The 18,483-nt window shown below is 52.4% G+C and overlaps 1 protein-coding gene across 2 annotated transcripts in view; it reads left to right on the forward strand.

The window, feature by feature from the left end:
* Window positions 1-18,483, forward strand: part of PODXL (podocalyxin like) — a 91,080-nt gene that overhangs the window by 38,532 nt on the left and 34,065 nt on the right. The window lies entirely within an intron of this gene.

An 18,483-nucleotide genomic window follows, 5' to 3' on the forward strand; every position in this document is an offset into this window, starting at 1 on the left:
TTTAGATAGTCTCCCTGGGTATGTCTACACTACCACCCTAGTTCAAACTAGGGTGGTTAATGTAGTCGTACGGAGTTGCAAATGAAGCCCGGGATTTGAATTTCCCAGGCTTCATTTGCATAAAGCCGGGCGCCGCCATTTTAAAATGTCCGCTAGTGCGGACTCCGTGCCGCGTGTAGCCGCACGGCACGGAGTCCGCACTAGCGGACATTTAAAAATGGCGGCGCCCGGCTTTATGCAAATGAAGCCCAGGAAATTCAAATCCCGGGCTTCATTTGCAACTCCGTATGACTACATTAACCACCCTAGTTCAAACTAGGGTGGTAGTGTAGACATACCCCCTGTCTTATCCACATCCATCTGGTTGAATTAGCTCTGAGGTAACACACCCATCTTGGTATCCCTACTCTTGGTTTCTTTTTCTTTTTCTTTACACATCTGATAAAGTGAGTTGCAACTCACGAAAGCTTATGCCAGAATAAATGTGTTAATCTGTCAGGTGCTACTGGATTCCTCATTATTCTTTGCTGAAACAGACTAACACAGCTATCTCTGAAACCTGTGATGGTAACATTGAGACCACTGTTTCAACACTCAAGGTCGAGGAAATGCCAGCGTTAATTACCAAGTGCAGAATCCTTAACCAAGAGACCTTTCCTCCCAGGCCTTTGAGCTAAATAGGTGTTTGCAGAAACAAACCCTGCATTTTCAAGGGTTGCAAATGAGGGTAGAACTTGGCATTTCAGCCAGTGTGAATGAAAATCGCTTCCCATTGCAATTCATCTGGTTGGGCTTTCATAGTGGTGCTGGATCTCCTAGCTCTACGTCTTCGGTTTTCCTTTGAATCCTCAAGGCAAAGCAGGATAGAGAGTTCACTTTCTAACATAAAACCCGGCAGAAGAACCCACCCCATGGCCTCATTTTTAAACAGCTCAACCTTTCAGGCCTTTCTGGTGTATCACGGAGAAGCTCTGTCAGCGAGTGGAACTGGAGAAAGAAGGCTACGTCTCCCGTGGGGTACAATTTGATGTGACACCCGGAGTCCCAAAAGGCAAGCTGGTGGCCTGGTTGTGACTAGACAGACACAGGCCTATGAGCATGTAGCGTGGCCCTCTGCATGCTTAGCACAGATCTCTTTCCTACAACATGGCCTGCCTGCCCCGTCACCGATTGCTGCTGAAACTGGCACCATTTCCCTTTGGCTGGTCTCTGTAAAGCCTGGTGCAGGAAGAGGCAATGGGGTTGAAGCAGTTGGCCTGTGGAGCCAAGGCAGTTTTATTATTTATCCCTAGCACCAATCTCCTCATTTTGGGGGCCTGACTTACGATTACGGCCGAGGGAGCCTGGGGGGTGGAGGTAGCCCGTCTCCACTCTTGTGCTGTTTTGGTTTACTTGGAAACTCTCTTCTTGGCCCCAGTGTAGCACTTGCAGGACTCCAAGGGTGTGAGAGCTCATTCCACGAGCACCCTCATCACCCGCTTCAACGGAAAAACTCCTCCGAGGGCTTGTTCACACCAGGGATATTTTGCACCCGTTTGAAATGGGGATACAGTGCACCTGCACCAGGCCTGAATAACGACGTGAGCTAATTGTAGATGCAGAGGACCTCTAGTCCAGTGGCTCTCATCCGCGCCAGGCTCCTGAACTCTTTTCAGGAGTCTGATTTCTCTTGCAGACTCCCAAGGGAGCCGACAGGATTGCCGGGCCCCTGGGCGATGGGTGTGTGTGAGGGCTCATGCCAACAGAAGGGGCGGGGTCTTGGATGGAAGAGGCGGGGCTGGAGCAGCCAACCCGCCACAGATGACCACGCTGCACCTCTCCCGGCCCTCTGAGTGTGCTGGGTGGTGTTCCCGCAGAAATTTAAAGGGACAGGAGTCTCAGCCACCCCTGCGGCAGTGGCAGGGGTGGATGGAGCCCCCCGGGCCCTTTAGAATTCCCGGGCCCCGTGGAAGTTGTCACAGAACCTCGTTTCTGACAAATAGCTGCCTTTCTCCGTCTTCGCCATGTCATTATCAAATACATCTGTTGGGCGTACATCTCAGCACGTGGCCTACCGAGCAGCATTAGGGTTGCCAGGTGTCCGGTATTTACCCGGATAGTTTGATAGTTTCTCCTCCTGTCTGGTTAAAAAAAAAAATCCAGAAAATACCGGACACCTAAAATGTCCGGTACTTTCTGATTTTTTTTTCCTGGCCAGGAGGCGAAAATCCTGGGCTGTCCAGCTCAATACTGAGGCAGCCTGGCAACCCAGCGACCCTAGTGCTTACCGGTGGGTGGCCGCCGGCAGCCTGTTAGGGCCAAAAAGCTTCACCGCGTGTTTCTTAATACGATTATATTTTTTTTCTGAAACTATCCCTAAGCAGCATAAACACGTCAGTGGGTGACTGACTTCGCTAGTGCTCCTTATGCAGCTTGTTGCAACATTTGGTAAATATTTAGATGAGTTGATTTTCCCCCCCTCCCCCGATTACACATAGTGCTGGCTGAGAAGCACTGCGCTAGTCATAAGAACAGCCATACTGGGTCAGACCAATGGTCCATCCAGCCCAGTATCCTGTCTGCCGACAGCGGCCAATACCAGATTACTCAGAGGGAGGGAGCACTACAGGTAATCCTCATGTGATCCCTCCCCTGTCACCTACTGCCGGAGAAACAGAGGCTTGATGGACCTAACCTCCATGAATCTATCTAGCTCTGTTAAAGTCCTAGCCTTCATTACATCCTCTGGCAAGGAGTTCCACAGATTGACTGTGTGCTGAGTGAAGAAAAACTTCCTTCTGTTTGTTTTAAACCTACTGTCTATTAATTTCATTCGGTGAGCCCTAGTTCTTATATTGTGGGAATATGTAAATAACTTTTCCTTATTCACTTTTTCCACACCAGTCATGATTTTATAGACCTCTATTATATCCACCTGATCCAGTCCACCCTCTGGCTTCAGCCTCTGAATTTATGAGAGCCTGTGAGAGCCTGGCACCACTCTGGTTCGGTGGGGCAACCCCCCTAAAATGACAGGCCCTCGGAAGGATTTCAAGCGTGGGGCTCTTGTGTCTATGAAGCTGCCTCTAGAGCAGTCGGCTCAACAGGGACACGCTGCTTTCTTGGCCTGCATCCCCTGCTTTTCCTGTCCAGCAGTTCCTCTCCCATTTCCTGCACGTTTTAGGCAGACAGGATTTTCGCTCTGGGTAGGCGATGGGCTGGAACAGGGAAAGCTGCATCCACCAGAAATCAAATGACTGCACCATGGAAGCTTTCAACGAATTTCTGAAATGACATGGGGGCTGAGATGTAGAATGGGGTTGGGGAGGGAGGAAGCAGCGGGGTGTGTGTGTTTCCTGTTGAGCAATCTCATGAAGAACTCTGTAGGTCCCTCCTTTTGTACACAAGGCTATTGATTTTTGCCTCTTCGCCATGGACGGTTTCAATGCAGAATGCTGGGGAACAGCCTGGCGTCCCAGCCCTGGACCCAGAAGTCCTGCTTCGATCTGTAGGGCTGTATCTAGGCAAGCTCCTCACATAGTGTCCCTCTAGCGTCCCTCAGCCCTGACCTGGGGTTCTGTCTCTTGATCAGGTCACTGAGGCTGCTGTCAAGGGGGCTGGGTTGCCCTTCTTGGAACGTGGACCCTTGTCTGCCAACATGTGTGGGTCTGTGAGGATGCTGTTCGGTCCTTACCTGTCTGGGCAATGTATCAAGGCAGGGGCCTCCCCCCAGCTTCGGGGGGCTGGTTCTCCGGTCCCATCTGTGTCCCCTCCCAGCGCACTGTGGCAGTCTTGCTCCTAAGGGGGACTTAGGAATTCCTGCTCTCTAGGGCGCCTAGGAGGAGGCAGTGAGAGCCCCACGGCCCCTCTTCCCGCCCGTTTCCTGGCTCTCAGCCGGACTCACCCAGGCTTTCTCTTCATCCATGGGTCAGAATCTCTCTCTGTAAGCCGAGGTGTCCTCTTTTAAAGCGTAGCTGGGGTCAGCTGACCAGTCACCGCTGCCCTCTTAAAGGGGCGCTGCCACCCTGGGGTAGGCAGGGTGGGAATCCATGAAGAGCTCTGTTCTTCACGTGCTTGCTCATGTCCATTCCCGTGAGGTGTGCGTGTGCCCCATGCACAGATTCCGGAGCTTTTCCCCTGAGCAGTACCCGTAGGGCCGGCCTGGGAGCCCCCTGGAGTGGCGCCGGCATCTCGGTGCCTATATACCCCTGCTGGCCCCTCAGTTCCTTCTTACCGCCCGTGAGGGTAGCTGGAGCACTGTCAAGTCTGGTAGTCTTTCCCTTAGCTTGTATATAGTTCTTTAGGTTTAATTATTGGCTTTCTCAGTTAATTAGTACCCTATCCTTTGTGTCTTTATCTAGTGGACAGACTCAGCCTCTCCTTCCGGGTCCACGAGTGGACTATCAGGATGGATATTATAAAGGAAGTCTTCCAGAGGTGGGGTTATCCCCTTCTGGATCTGTTTGCCTCACGAAACAATGCCCAATGCCAGAGCTACTGCTCATTCGTGGGCCACGGGCCCGGGTCTCCAGGGGACTCACTGCATATACAATGGCTCCAGGGGCTACTGTACATGTTTCCCCCCTTCCTGCTAATTCTCGAGACCCTGATCAGGGTCAGGTGGTTCGGGGGAGGGTCATCATGGTGGCGCCGATGTGGCCCCGCCAGTACTGGTTCATCACCCTGTTATAGCTAGCGGTGGAAGACCCAGTTAGATTGCCTCTAGTCCCAGACCGGATTACTCAGGAGTTGGGAGGAGGGAGGTTGTGACACCCAAACCTAGCGGCCCTCCACCAGGCCGGATTGAACCCGCATGGCTGCCAGGCGTAGAACAATGGTGCTCACAGGAGGTACAGAGGGTGATGCTAGACAGCAGAAAACCTTCCAGCAGGGCGCTGTATGAGGCCGAGTGGAGGCGGGTCACTATGTGGACAGAAGGGGATAAACCCGTTGTGTGCCACAATCCCGCTAATCTTGGAGTATGTGCTACAGCTGAGACATCAAGGCCTCGCTACATCCTCACAGAAGGTGCATTTGGCAGCGATTACGGCCTTTCACCCTGGGGAGGGTCACAGGTCCGTGTTCGCTAACGCCATGGTTAAGCGGTTCTTGGAAGAGGTTGATAGATTACTTCCCTATACGTGTCCCCCGGTCCCACCCTGGCATCTCAATCTGGTCCTTACGGGCCTACTGAGAGCACAATTTGAGTCGTTGAAACACTTATCGTGGAAGGTGGCATCGCGATCACGTCTGCTAGAAGAGTCTCAGAATTGCAGGTCCTCACTTCGGAGCCTCCATATACGGTTTTCTTTAAGGACAAAGTTAGATTGCGCCCCCACCCGGCCTTCCTCCCTAAGGGGGTCTCTCAATTTCATATGTCACTGGACATTTACCAACTGGCGTTCTTCCCAAAACCGCTCGCCTCAGCTAGGGAACAGGTCCTGCACTATACAGAGAGAACAACAGAGTTCTGGAAATCTCCACAACTTATTTCAATAGTTAAAAGGATGAGGGGCTCACCGGTTCCAGCCCAATGTTTATCGTCTGGGATCACCTCCTGCATTAAGGAGTATTATGACAGCGCAGATAGACCGGCGTCTCCACGGATGGCGCACTCTACAAGAGCGCAGGCGACGTCCGTGGCGTTCCTCGACATGTGTCGGGCAGCCACGTGGTCCTCCGTGCATACTTTCTCGGAGCACTGTGCGATTATGCAGCAGGCCAGGATAGATGCGACCATTGGCAAGGCCGTGCTGTAGTCTGTGAACATGTAGATAGCATTAGTCTCCAACCCCCCCCTCCTAGGACACGACTAGGGAGTCACTTAATTGGCGTGGACATGAGCAAGCCCTCGAAGAAGAAAAAACGGTTACTTACCTCGTAACTGTTGTTCTTCAAGATGTGTTGCTCGTGTCCATTCCAAATCCCACCCACCTCCCCTTTGTCGGAGGACTCCGGCAAGAAGGAACTGAGGAGGTGAGGGGACAGCAGGGATATATATGCACCGATATGCCGGCGCCACTCCAGGGGGCTCCGTGGCTGGCCCAACGAGTACTGCTCACGGAAAAATCCGTGCACACGGCACACGCGCACCTAATTGGAATGGACACGAACAACACATTTCGAAGAACAACAGTTACAAGATAAGTAACCAGTTTTTTTTTCCATTAGCGCTTGCCTGACTCTAGCAAAGTCAGAGGAGAATCAAGCTCGATGGAAAATTAAATGGCCTATTTGGGGGGAGGGAGGAAACTGAGGCCAGCTTTCCCAGGCACAGAGAAGCCAAGCAAGGCACAACAGCCCCCAGTAATCTGGAAATGTAAAGGTGAAATTACACTCAAACCCAGGTGTTCTGGGCAGTGTTCCCTCTAATGTCTCCCACCCCTGAGTGGAATGAATTTTGATATGGGCACCAATGTGGAGGTTCTGTAAGGTGAGGTGCAACACATCTCCTTATTGATGCCCATAACAAAGTTCATGTGTCTGGAGGGGGGAAGGGTTTGCAGTCTGGGAGGGGGCTCAGGTGTGTGGGGCAGAGGGTTGGGGTGCCAGGCCAGGAGGGCTCTGCCTGGGGGTGCGGGCTCTGGGATGGGGCTGGGGATGAGGGCTTAGGGCTGGAACAGAGAGTTGGGGTGCACAAATGTAAGGGCTCCGGCTGGGGCACAGGCTGTGGGATGGGGCCAGGTTTAAGAGATGTTTGGCTGAAGAAGGGCCACGTCAGGGCTAGGACTGGGGTGTTCCAGCCGTGGCAGCAGCAAGGCTGGATCACTGCAGCAAGGCCAGGGACGGACCACCTCAGGATTGGGGCTAAGCAGCCTGGCCTGTATCGGGGCTCGGGCTGGGACCAAGCTGCCCTGGTGGCAGCAGGATTGCAACCAGTGCTGGGGCTGGGCCACCCTGACAGACATGATCCAGGTCGAGGCTGGGTGGCCCAGCTGTGGCAAGATGTTGAAGGCTGGTCATGCAGAAGGTACCTAATGAAAAGCACTAAAGATGGGAACAAAGTGTTAAACTTCAGGGTGTATTAAAAAACCTATGACTGTCAGAGATTTATTTATAAAATCTGTATAGTAAAGGGCTAGTTAATTGTCCTGTTGAATACAACTTGAAATACTATGGAATACCATGCTGCAGCTCTTCTCTTTTACATTTTCTTTGCCAGTATTTCTAAGCTGATTTTATATTTTTAATGTCCTCTTAAGCCTTCATAAAGTAATCATTCCCGATTACTCCATATTTAACTCACTGAAACAAAGGCATCATTTTAAAATCATCAGTCAGAGTGAACTTAAAAAACAACAAATCGTCTTGTAGAATTTTTTAGACTAACAAAACATGTAGATGGTATCATGAGCTTTTGTGGGCACAGCCCACTTCTTCAGATGACCGGAGTTTGGAGTTTAGGATGTAGAGTGGTTAAGTTTGTTCAGAACAATGTTTATTCCTTAAAAAAAAAGAAGGGAACACTCGCTTTGTGGGCTCTCCGTAACAATAGACATGTTTATGAAATTTCACCAACTTGAAAAAAAATTCGTTTCCTAAGGATTTAGGCCTAACAAAGGATTTTAAATCTTACCAAGGTACTGATTTTCCTGGCGGGTTCACTTAAAAGTATTAATCAAATAGTCAGAAGTAGAGAAAGGGAAATGCTCTAGAAGCAAAAGGGGTGTTATCCTTTTAAGGGCCCCCTTAAAGGAAGAGTGGCAGTGGCTGGGGGAGTTAAGGGAGGAAGATTAAATTTACAGGGATGGACAGAAAAGACAGGAGACTTTGGAAGCACATTTTTTGTATTATAATCATTAAAATTACAGTGTGTACATTTTAGATAAGGGTGGTCCTTTGAAGGACTTATTTAAAACCTCTATGTCTGAAGATACAAGCAGTCAAGGCTAACGATGAAGATTAGGGATGTCTATGCTTAACTAATTAATGGATTAACTGGTAAGCGGGTGATAGTTACTGGTTAACCTATAGTCCAGCTGTGCTATGGGCAGGGCCGCTCTCCAGCTCAGCTGGCATTCCCTGCTGACCGTGGTTTAACATGTTTCACTGGTGAACAGATTAAACAGGATTTTACATCCCCAATGAATACTCAGATTGTGCATCTAAATATCTGTGCAAGGATTCTTTGGAGATGTGATTTTTATCGTCTTCAACAACACATCAATGAAATACTTTAAAGCAAATTTTTAAGCCAAGGTCCTGTTAACTAGCATGTTCTGAAGAGATATTACAGAACGTATCAGTAAAGTCAGAAACTGGCAGTATTACACGTGGGCTTGGCAAATGCCTGTTAAATGGCTTCATTACCACTTGAATACATAAGAACGGCCATACTGCATCAGACCAAAGGTCCATCTAGCCCAGTATCCTGTCTGCCGACAGTGGCCAGTGCCAGATGCCCCAGAGGGAGTGAACACAGAAGGTAATCATCACGTGATTTCTCTCCTGTCATCCATTTCCAGACAAACAGAGGCTAGGGACACCATTCCTGCCCATCCTGGCTAATAGCCGCTGATGGACCTAACCTCCATGAATTTATCTAGCTCTTTTTTGAACCCCGTTAAAGTCCTAGTCTTCACAACATCCTCTGGCAAGGAGTTCCACAGATTGATTGCATGCTGAGTGAATGGCTCTTTAACAATGTACATCTTCTGCTTATAGCTCTGACACAGTGGGAGGCTTTTTCATTCTTAAATTACTAGACTGAAGACTCACTGGGCAGCATCTGGCTGTGCGTGCCTGCAGGACGGGTCAGAAAAGGGATAGAAAGAGGTGAGCAGAATGGTAGGGCACTAAGACCCCCGGGCATAATGGTTTCCCTTGCCTCTGCTACCCACTGGCTATGCTGTCTGTCTGAACTGGGGTGATAAGAACAGGACACTTCAGATCTAAAGAATGCCCTGCCTTTATCTTTCTCTTGATTCAGACAGTCAGGGCTTATCAGGCAGGCTTCTGGCCTGGCAGGCTTTGGAGAGAATGCACACAGACACTTACACTTACCCAGTGTGTTTTATTGCCTTGATCACTCTGTGTCACTCACACACTAAAAGCTCTGACTTGAAAGCCAGCTCCGTATCTGGGGGAGGCTAAAGAGACCCCCCCCCCATTTAGAAAGCCAGCCCCCTTACACTAACTCCGAGTCCACACATGGTAGAATCCTTCCCAGAGATGTGGTACATCGGGGTGTCAGCACGTGGTTTTAATTCTGCCCCAGGCAATAATGGAACGGTTGAAGTATTGGCTGTCAAGTGCCTGGATGGGTGGCTAAGTGTCCTTGTGTGGAGGATGTGGCATGGTGGTTTCTCTTTGTGGGGGGAGTAGAAGAGGGGAAGGGATCCGTCACAAGCGCTGGCTTCCTCTGGGCCAAAGGGGTGCTCAACCCCACCCCGCCCTGTCCTACCTCTGCTCTGCCCCAAGCCCCGCCCCTTTACTCAAGTCCCCACCCCACCTTGCCTCTTCGCACCCTGCCTTTCCCCCAAGCACTCCCCATCCTTGCTTCTCCCTCTCTGTCCCACACCTTTGCACATCATGAAACAGCTGACTGCAGTGGGCAGGAGACATTAGGAGAGAGGGGGGAGTTAATCAGCTGGGGCTGGCAGCAGAGGGCGTCGGAGAGGGAAGGGAAGGGAGATCTGGCTGCCAGTGAGTGCTAAGAACCTGTTTTTTTTCCCATGGATGCCCCAGCTCCAGAGCACCCACGGAGTCGGTTCATTCTCTTTGCTTTAGCCGCCTCTTAATCGCCTCTTGTGAGACCAGCAGCAAAAGAATCAGCTAATGCCAATTAGTGAGTGGGGTTTTTTTTTTGCCGTGTGGATGCCTGCTTTCCCCAGGGCATAGTGGCACTGAGTTATCATCTGTTCTGTAACCCGACTGTTAGGTTTAGAGCCGTAACACTCAGACCTCAGTAGTTCAGGAGACAAATTAGCCAGCAATATTACCCACAGAGCCACGGTAGTGTGAATTTGTTGTCGTGTATTATGTGTGCATTGCACCCTTTCAGATATCTAAGGCTGTGTCTAGACTGCACCCCTTTTGCGGAAAAGGGATGCAGATTAGACACAGCGCAATTGCAAATGAAGCGGGGATTTAAATCTCCCCCGCTTCATTTGCATAAACATGGCTGCCACTTTTTTCCAGCTCAGGACTTTGCCGGCAAAAAGCGCCAGTCTAAACGGGGAACTTTTGGAAAATAAAGCCTTTTCGGAAAGATCCCTTATTCCTGATTTTAAGAGGGATAAGGGATCTTTCGGAAAAGGCTTTATTTTCCAAAAGATCCGCGTCTAGACTGGCGCTTTTTTCCGGCAAAGCTCCGAGCCGTAAAAAAGCGGCAGCCATTTTTATGCTAATGAAGCGGGGGGATTTCAATCCCCGCTTCATTTGCAATTGCGATGTGTCTAATTTGCATCCCTTTTACGAAAAAGGGATGCAGTCTAAACACAGCCTAAAAGGGTGTCATAAGGAGGAGGGAGAAAACTTGTTCATCTTGGCCTCTGAGGATAGAACAAGAAGCAATGGACTTAAACTGCAGCAAGGGAGGTTTAGGTTGGACATTAGGAAAAAGTTCCTAACTGTCAGGGTGGTCAAACACTGGAATAAATTGCCCAGGGAGGTTGTGGAATCTCCATCTCTGGAGATATTTAAGAGTAGGTTAGATAAATCTCTATCAGGGATGGTCTAGGCAGTATTTGGTCCTGCCATGAGGGCAGGGGACTGGACTCGAGGTCCCTTCCAGTCCTAGTATCCTATGGTTGCTCTCAGCAAAACAACTAATCAAGCATTATTTTATCAACTACCACTGGTTAATAACATAGCAAAAGTGATTGGTTAACAAGGAAATCACACTGTGTTTTAATGTCATGTGCTGCAAAGAGGTGCAGGAGACGCATGATAGAGCCACGGCTTACGAGCCTCACTCGGAGTATCACTGTCTTAGACCAGTGTTTCATAACTTTGGTTTTTTTATAAAGTACCCCTTTTAAATATACACACACACACACACACACACACACGGCTCAACAAACCGCTGTTTCTACTTGACCATGGCAAGTAGATTTCAGCTGGTCACTCCATTCGCCCTGTTCACTGGCGCTGCGCACATGCGCAGTGCTGGTCTGGCGCATGCACGGTGCGGGGATGGTGAGTAGATCTTGCCGCGGTTTGTTGGGCTCTGTAAATAAATATATATAAATAAATTTTATATGTATACATATATAAAGTACCTCCAGTACCTCCAGTTTTCAGACACACAATTTTGTTTTACCATTGCAACACATTTGTTTAAACAACTTAATTGTAGCCGGAAGGGCAATGAAACTTTTGGGTGTAAAAAGTACAAAAATAATAAAGGGCTGTAAAACTTAAAACAAAAATTAAGTTTTCTCCAAATTTCAGTTGTGTCGGCGCACCCCCCAGACTTCTCCCAAGTATAGAGTTGCCAGATGGTTTCAACAAAAATATCGGACACACTTGACATGACATCACAATCTACATTACATCTTATTTAGAAAATACTGGACATTTATAGATTCTCAGTTATATTTTCTTAATTTGTTTCCTGAACAGAAAGCTCCAATACTGGACTGTCTGGTTCAAAACTGGACACCTGGCAACCCTACCCAAGTACCCACTGTCTTAGACCAGGGGTCCCCAACGCGGTGCCCTTGGGCGCCATGGTCAGGGCCAGCCTGAGTTATTCTTGCTCCCCGGGTGCCTGGCGCATGCTCGGCCCCGCCCCCGGGCACCCGCCAGCCCTGAAAGCTTGAGGACCACTGGTCTTAGACCATGACTAGTATAACTACTGGGATCGGTGTGCCAGCAGGGGGCGCTGTGCTCAATGTGCCACCTTTCTACAGGTCCCCTAAACCTGAGGGCCTACTCCCATGTGCTCCGTAAATATCCTGCATTACTTTAGTCCGCAGTAGGTGCGTTTGCCCCGGCGCCGTGACCACCTTCCAGCACGAGTCATTCTGTTCTAATTTCCCTCTTGGTTTCAGTTGGCGGTTCTGTGCTTGCTGGCACAGCTGCTGCCTTTCCGGGGGCTCTCTGCAAATAAGCCGGCAAAGCGCCGTGGGACCTCGCAGGAGGAAGGGGAAAGAATGGAAGACTCTTGACACTGCCCTCCACACTCCCTCCCCAAATCCATCTTCCTTTTAATGAGCTCAACCCTTTGCCCTTTGTTAAGCAGGAACGGCAGCAAAGAGGGAAGTGGGCATTTCCTCAGGCCTGGCCAGCCCCAGGTTATCGCCTCCCCTCCCACCAACTGCCTGGCCTCGTGTCCCTCCATTTCCCCTCAGGTCTTGGGAGAAGGAGGGGGGGAGGGGCTCCGCCAGCAAGGGGTGGGCCTGCGCCTGCTTGCTAGGCTGAGTGGGGCGTGTCGCCCACCATTTCCTAGGTTATTCTCCTGCATTTCCTTTTCCCACTATTAATAGACTTGGAGCCAAGCTGAGCTGTTTTGACGAGTTGGGGGGGGGAGAGGGGGAGTTACGGAGAGAGGAAACAAAAGGGGTGGGACGGGGAATGAACCTAACACATAAGCTGTGAGCAGGAGGGGGCAGCGTTAGATGGCTTTGGGGGAGGATGACGAGGGAAGTTCCCTATGTTGGTGCTTGGCTCCAGTGTGTTTTAATTCTCTTCCCACGCCCGGAGCCGTGTGCCCTCCTCTTCCCCCATGTCCGGAGCCGTGTGCTCTCCACTTCCCCCACGCCCGGAGCCGTGTGCTGTCCTCTTCCCCCACGCCCGGAGCCGTGTGCCCTCCTCTTCTCCCACATCCGGAGCCGTGTGCCCTCCTCTTCCCCCACGTCCGGAGCCGTGTGCCCTCCTCTTCCCCCACGCCCGGAGCCGTGTGCCCTCCTCTTCTCCCACGCCCAGAGCCGTGTGCCCTCCTCTTCCTCCACGCCCAGAGCCGTGTGCCCTCCTCTTCCCCCCCGCCCGGAGCCGTGTGCCCTCCTCTTCCTCCACGCCCGGAGTCGTGTGCTCTCCTCTTCCCCCACGCCCGGAGCCGTGTGCCCTCCTCTTCCCCCACGCCCGGAGCCGTGTGCCCTCCTCTTCCCCCACGCCCGGAGCCGTGTGCCCTCCTCTTCCCCCACGCCCGGAGCCGTGTGCCCTCCTCTTCTCCCACGTCCGGAGCCGTGTACCCTCTTCCTCCACGCCCAGAGCCGTGTGCCCTCCTCTTCCCCCCCGCCCGGAGCCGTGTGCCCTCCTCTTCCTCCACGCCTGGAGTCGTGTGCTCTCCTCTTCCCCCACGCCCGGAGCCGTGTGCTCTCCTCTTCCCCCCCGCCCGGAGCCGTATGCCCTCCTCTTGCCCCACGTCCGGAGCCGTGTGCCCTCCTCTTCTCCCACGTCCGGAGCCGTGTGCCCTCCTCTTCCCCCGCACCCGGAGCCGTGTGCCCTCCTCTTCCCCCACGCCCGGAGCCGTGTGCCCTCCTCTTCTCCCACGTCCGGAGCCGTGTACCCTCTTCCTCCACGCCCAGAGCCGTGTGCCCTCCTCTTCCCCCCCGCCCGGAGCCGTGTGCCCTCCTCTTCCCCCACGCCCGGAGCCGTGTGCCCTCCTCTTCCTCCACGCCTGCAGTCGTGTGCTCTTCTCTTCCCCCACGCCCGGAGCCATGTGCTCTCCTCTTCCCCCACGCCCGGAGCCGTATGCCCTCTTCCCCCACGCCCGGAGCCGTGTGCCCTCCTCTTCTCCCACGTCCGGAGCCGTGTGCCCTCCTCTTCCCTCATGCCCGGAGCCATGTGCCTTTCTCTTCCTCCACACCCGGAGCCGTGTGCCCTCCTCTTCCCCCACGCCCCCATGTGGTCTTTCTGAATAAATTCTGTCCGTTTCCTTTGCTCCAGCCATCGGGAGCTTTGGTTTTCAAACTCTAGACCGGATCCTCAGTAGGGGTGACTTGGCTTCACTCTGTTGACCTCAGTGTAGTTATGCCAATTGACTCCAGCCAATGATGGTTCCCTTTGTTGGGTCTGGGCAAACAGAACAAGTCCTAAGAATGTGAAGCACAGATTAGCCGGGTCTCCACTGTCCAGCCCTTCAGGTGGCCAGACCCCCCCCCCCCACTAAATACCGGAGCATTTCACCACCATGTTGTGCTTCTGTGAACAATTCCACAAGACACGGGCCAATAGAGAATCAGGCTCAGCCATCGACTGGGACTGACCCTTGCACTTTATAACCCTAGACCCGGCTCACTTGCTGACTAGCATTTGGTATGAGAGTCTTGTCCACGCTACAGCTTCCCTCGAGAAAGACAAATGATCTTTCACGCACACACAGACCGGATCAGGTTGGGCTCTTATTCCAGGCACTTCTTCATTTCTGCCTCTTTAGCCCCAAACTGCTGCGTGAGTTTGAATTTTAAATGGCTTTTTGCAAAGCGTCCCGTGCAGCATGTCTTCACCCTCAAGATTTGGGTTTTGTCGTACCCATGATGGTTCCACCGCAATACTGGGGGGGTGAAGGAGAATCCCTTAGTTCAGTGGTTCCCAACCCTTTTTATACTGCCACACCCATTCACAAACATTTGGCAGACCTGTAACATTTTATTTGCATATTTGCATAGTTATGCAAATAATGAATAGGCAGATATGCAAATGAAATGTTACCTGTCCTCCTAGCCCCAACCCAAGCCCTTGCTCCCCAGTGCCTAACACCTTTGATCCCATGCCCTTTGACCCTTTGACCTCTGACCCCTACATGCCAACACCCTCTTGCCCCATGACCCCACCATGCCCTCATCCAACTCCCCTTTACCCTGCCCCACCCCTGCAGTCCTGAGCAAGGCTGCCCTACGAGCAGGGGGAGTGGCCGTTGGCAGCGTGCATGCTCCCTCCTCCTTCGCGCACCCTCCTTCCCCAAGCGCATCTTGTGCCCCCATGGGCTCCACCTCTTCCTGCCGCCGCCTCAGCCCCAGCGCAAAAATCAGCCACCATGGTTGCTGGAGCTGAACCGCCGCGGACAGCCAGCTTCAGTTCCAGCAGCCGCTACGGACCGGCAGCCAGCGGTTCACGGACAGGCACCAGTCTGCAGCCTGGCAGTTGGGAACCATTGCCTTAGTTTCCCCTGGCATGATACAAGAGATAAAAGTCCAGTTAATGCGGTGTATCAAACGTCACCCTGATGTTACCACCTCAGAATGGGGAGAGGCAGATAATTTTCCACCTTCCCAAAACCAGGGTCAGGGGAGGGTGACCCTAGATGAAACCACAGAGGCACGTTCCTCCAACGGTCAGAAAGAGTCTTTCCCTAGGGAGATGATGAGAATAATTTAGCTCTTCCGCAAAAAAAAACGATTCTTTCTCTTAACTTTTGATGAGCTCAGCATCCTTGGGCGAATGTGACCTCTGACAGGGTGAGGGCCAATCGAATCAACGTATTTGTTCCCCTTCTCTGTCAGATCCTGTTCTTGTTACTCTGGAAGGAGGCAGGGGAGGGACACTTGGAAGAGTGCGGCTGCAGAAAGGTGCATCCCACAGCAATGTGGATGGTCTGTCGAACATGATCGCCTGGTAGTGAATTAACGGCCATGGGAGCTGGCTTGCTCCTGCGGGCCATGATGGACACAAGTTTCTCCAATAGATGGGAGGCGACAAGGGAAGTAAAGGCAGTTGGGGATGATTATTATTAGGGTGTAAAATCCCATGTGATTTGTTCATCGGTTAAACGTTTACCCGGTGAACCGATTAAAGGGGGCATGAGTAGGGGAGTTGCCAGAGCAGCCCCTGCTGCACCCCGTCGCGCCCCAGGCCACAGCAGTCCCCGTGGGGGTGGAGCAACCCCCTGCGCGCAGCGGTGTGTGTAAACTGAGGCAGGAGGAGAGATGGGTTTGAAGACCTCCTGGACTTCCTCTCCCTCGGAAGCATAGGGAACAGCATACTTGGGGCACCTGCTCCATTCCAGCCACCAAAACTTGCTCTTTGGAAGAATCTGCCTTGAAGCCCAGAGATAAGGTGTCCTTACACACGGGTGGGGTGAGTGGGGCAGATGCCAGGGACGAGTTGAGCTCCACCAGAGGTTTCAAAACACCCCCCCATCTTCTGATCAGTTTTGGGAGCTCAGGGGCTTCCCCAGGGTCCTCACCATCCTGCATTACAGGGTGAAACAATGGTCTGATGGTCAAAGAATCACAGAATCCCAGGGCTGGAAGAGACCTCAGGAGTCATCGAGTCCAACCCCCTGCCCAAAGCAGGACCAACCCCAACTCAATCATCCCAGCCAGGGCTTGGTCAAGCCAGGGCTCAAAAACCTCTAGGGATGGAGACTCCACTCCCTCCCTAGGGAACCCATCCCAGTGCTTCCCCACCCTCCTCGGGAAATAATGGTCCAACTTTACAGGTTGCTCACAGATCGATCACTCACGCCAGGGGCTCCAGGTGGGTGGGAGATCTCGGTCCCCTTTCGCTCTGTCTCTGTTATACCTTGGGGTAACAGCTGCGACAGAAAGAAGAGGGAATTCCACTGCTTATGTCCCTCTTCTGCCTGCTGTCCTGTCCGAGGGAGCCTGGCTACGGTAGATGGGCAGGGGGAGTTAGAATTGCAGCTCTCACCCAGCCAGGAAAAATCACAAGTTGCAGATTTTTGTGGCCGGGAATTAATTTAACAGAAGCTCCCTTTGTGGAGGAGCGTGCGGGGGGGGTTGTTATGAAATCGCTGCAGCTGGAGGTGACAATGACACAGCTGTTTGGGATCCAGGTGGATAGCTCATTGGCTCTGGCCAGGTCAGCAACCCCCACTTTGGGGGGAATCCGATCCCCCCCATATTATTATTATGTGGCATTACCTAGGGTCCCCCAAGGGAGATCAGAACCCCACTGTGCGAGGAGCTTCACAGTCGCATGGTGGCCCAGCCCTGAAAGAGAGACGGAAAGCGGGGAGGGGGACCAGAGGTGGCACGTAGAGGTGACGTGACTTTCCCAAGGACACTCAGCAGGCTGAGCTAGGAATTCAATCCGGGCCCTAATACTAGTATAATCCACAGGCCCTGAGACCGCTGAGAAGGGCACCTGAAGTCTCTGCAGCCTTAGCTCATGCTGTAGATCAGGGGTGGGCAATAATTTTTGATGGAGGGGCCACTCCAAGATTTTGGAAAGTGGCCATGAGCCGCACTTTTCCAGGAGGTGTAGGGTCTGGGCTGGAGGTTGGGTGCAGAAAGGAGCTTGGGGGAAGGGATTGGGGTGCAGGAGGGAGAATGGGATCGGGGAGGAAGTTTGGGTGAAGGAGGTAGTAGTGACTTAGGGCAGGAGACTGGGCTGCAGGATTTTGGGATGTGACCTAGGGTAGGAGGGGATTGTGATCTGGGGCAAGAGACTGGGATGCCAGATCTGGGAGGGGGTATGGATGCAGGAGGGGGCAGAGGGTTTGGTGGGGGCGGGGGGGAAGGGAGAGGCTGGGGTGCCAGAGGCAGGCTCTGGCTGGGAGGCACTTACCAGCAGAAACCTGAGGCAGACTGTCTGCTGCAGGCTGCTCCATGTGGTTCCACTCCGGGCATGAGAGAGGGAACGGGAGCGGGGACGAGGAGGGAGGGAGAAGGCTTCCTACACTTCCCCTACTTCTGACAAAAATTCTCAGCTCCTATTGGCCAGAAACGGAGAGATTGGCCAATCGGAGCTAATAGATTTTGCTGGGGGGCAGGTACAGTATGAAACATCTCCCTCCTCCCTCCCCAGCTGGCTGGAAAGGAGAACAGCTGGCTTGTTAAAGTGTGAGCTGTTCTCTGCCTAAGAGTGCCGGCGGGGCGGCCACGGGCCAGATCCGGTGGCTTGGCCGGCTGGATCTGGCCTGCTGGCAGCCTCTTGCCCACCCCTGCAATAGAGGCACATGGTTTAAGGCCCTAGGTTCAATCCCACCTGCCGACAATCCAGATTTGGCCGCTTTACATTTAAAATAGTGAGCGTGAGCAGGACTGATGACTTAGAGCCTGGGGCTTTTGCAGGCAGGAAGGTTTTTAGTGAGACCCAAACTGCCTGGCTATGAATCTGTGTGTAAAGCCAATTGGCTAAGAGGGCTGTCCATCAAGTAGAGAGCTACGGGCGGGATTTCCTTTCTCGCCATGGAACGCCCCCTGGCTTCCAGCAGGGGGAACGTCTGTGAGGGTGTGTCTGTGTTTAGAGCTGGGGGGTGCGATTCCTCGCTAGCAGGCTAGAAACACAGGGTATCCATGATAGCATAAGCAAGCCTAGCCACCCTCTATGCAATTGGCCCGCACCTCACGCCACTGCGGCTTCACTGCGCTTTCAGTGTGCGTATGCCTACGTTAGCTGGGAATCGCACCCCCAGCTCCAAAGTGTAGACACACCCTAAACCAGGCAGCTGGAAGCAACGGTGCTGGAACTAGGCATACTGGTGGCACTTCCGCATCCCCTGAGTGACGTGGTTTCCATTATAAACAGGATTTACAGTTTGGCTCAATGGTTCTCAGCACCCGCACTGGTAGGGTTGCCAGGTGTCCGGTTTTGAACCGGACAGTCCAGTATTTGAGCTTTCTGTTCAGGAAACAAATTGAGAAAATATAA

The sequence above is a fragment of the Pelodiscus sinensis genome, chromosome 1 (genome assembly GCF_049634645.1).
Source record: "Pelodiscus sinensis isolate JC-2024 chromosome 1, ASM4963464v1, whole genome shotgun sequence".
Taxonomy (NCBI): Eukaryota; Metazoa; Chordata; order Testudines; family Trionychidae; genus Pelodiscus; species Pelodiscus sinensis.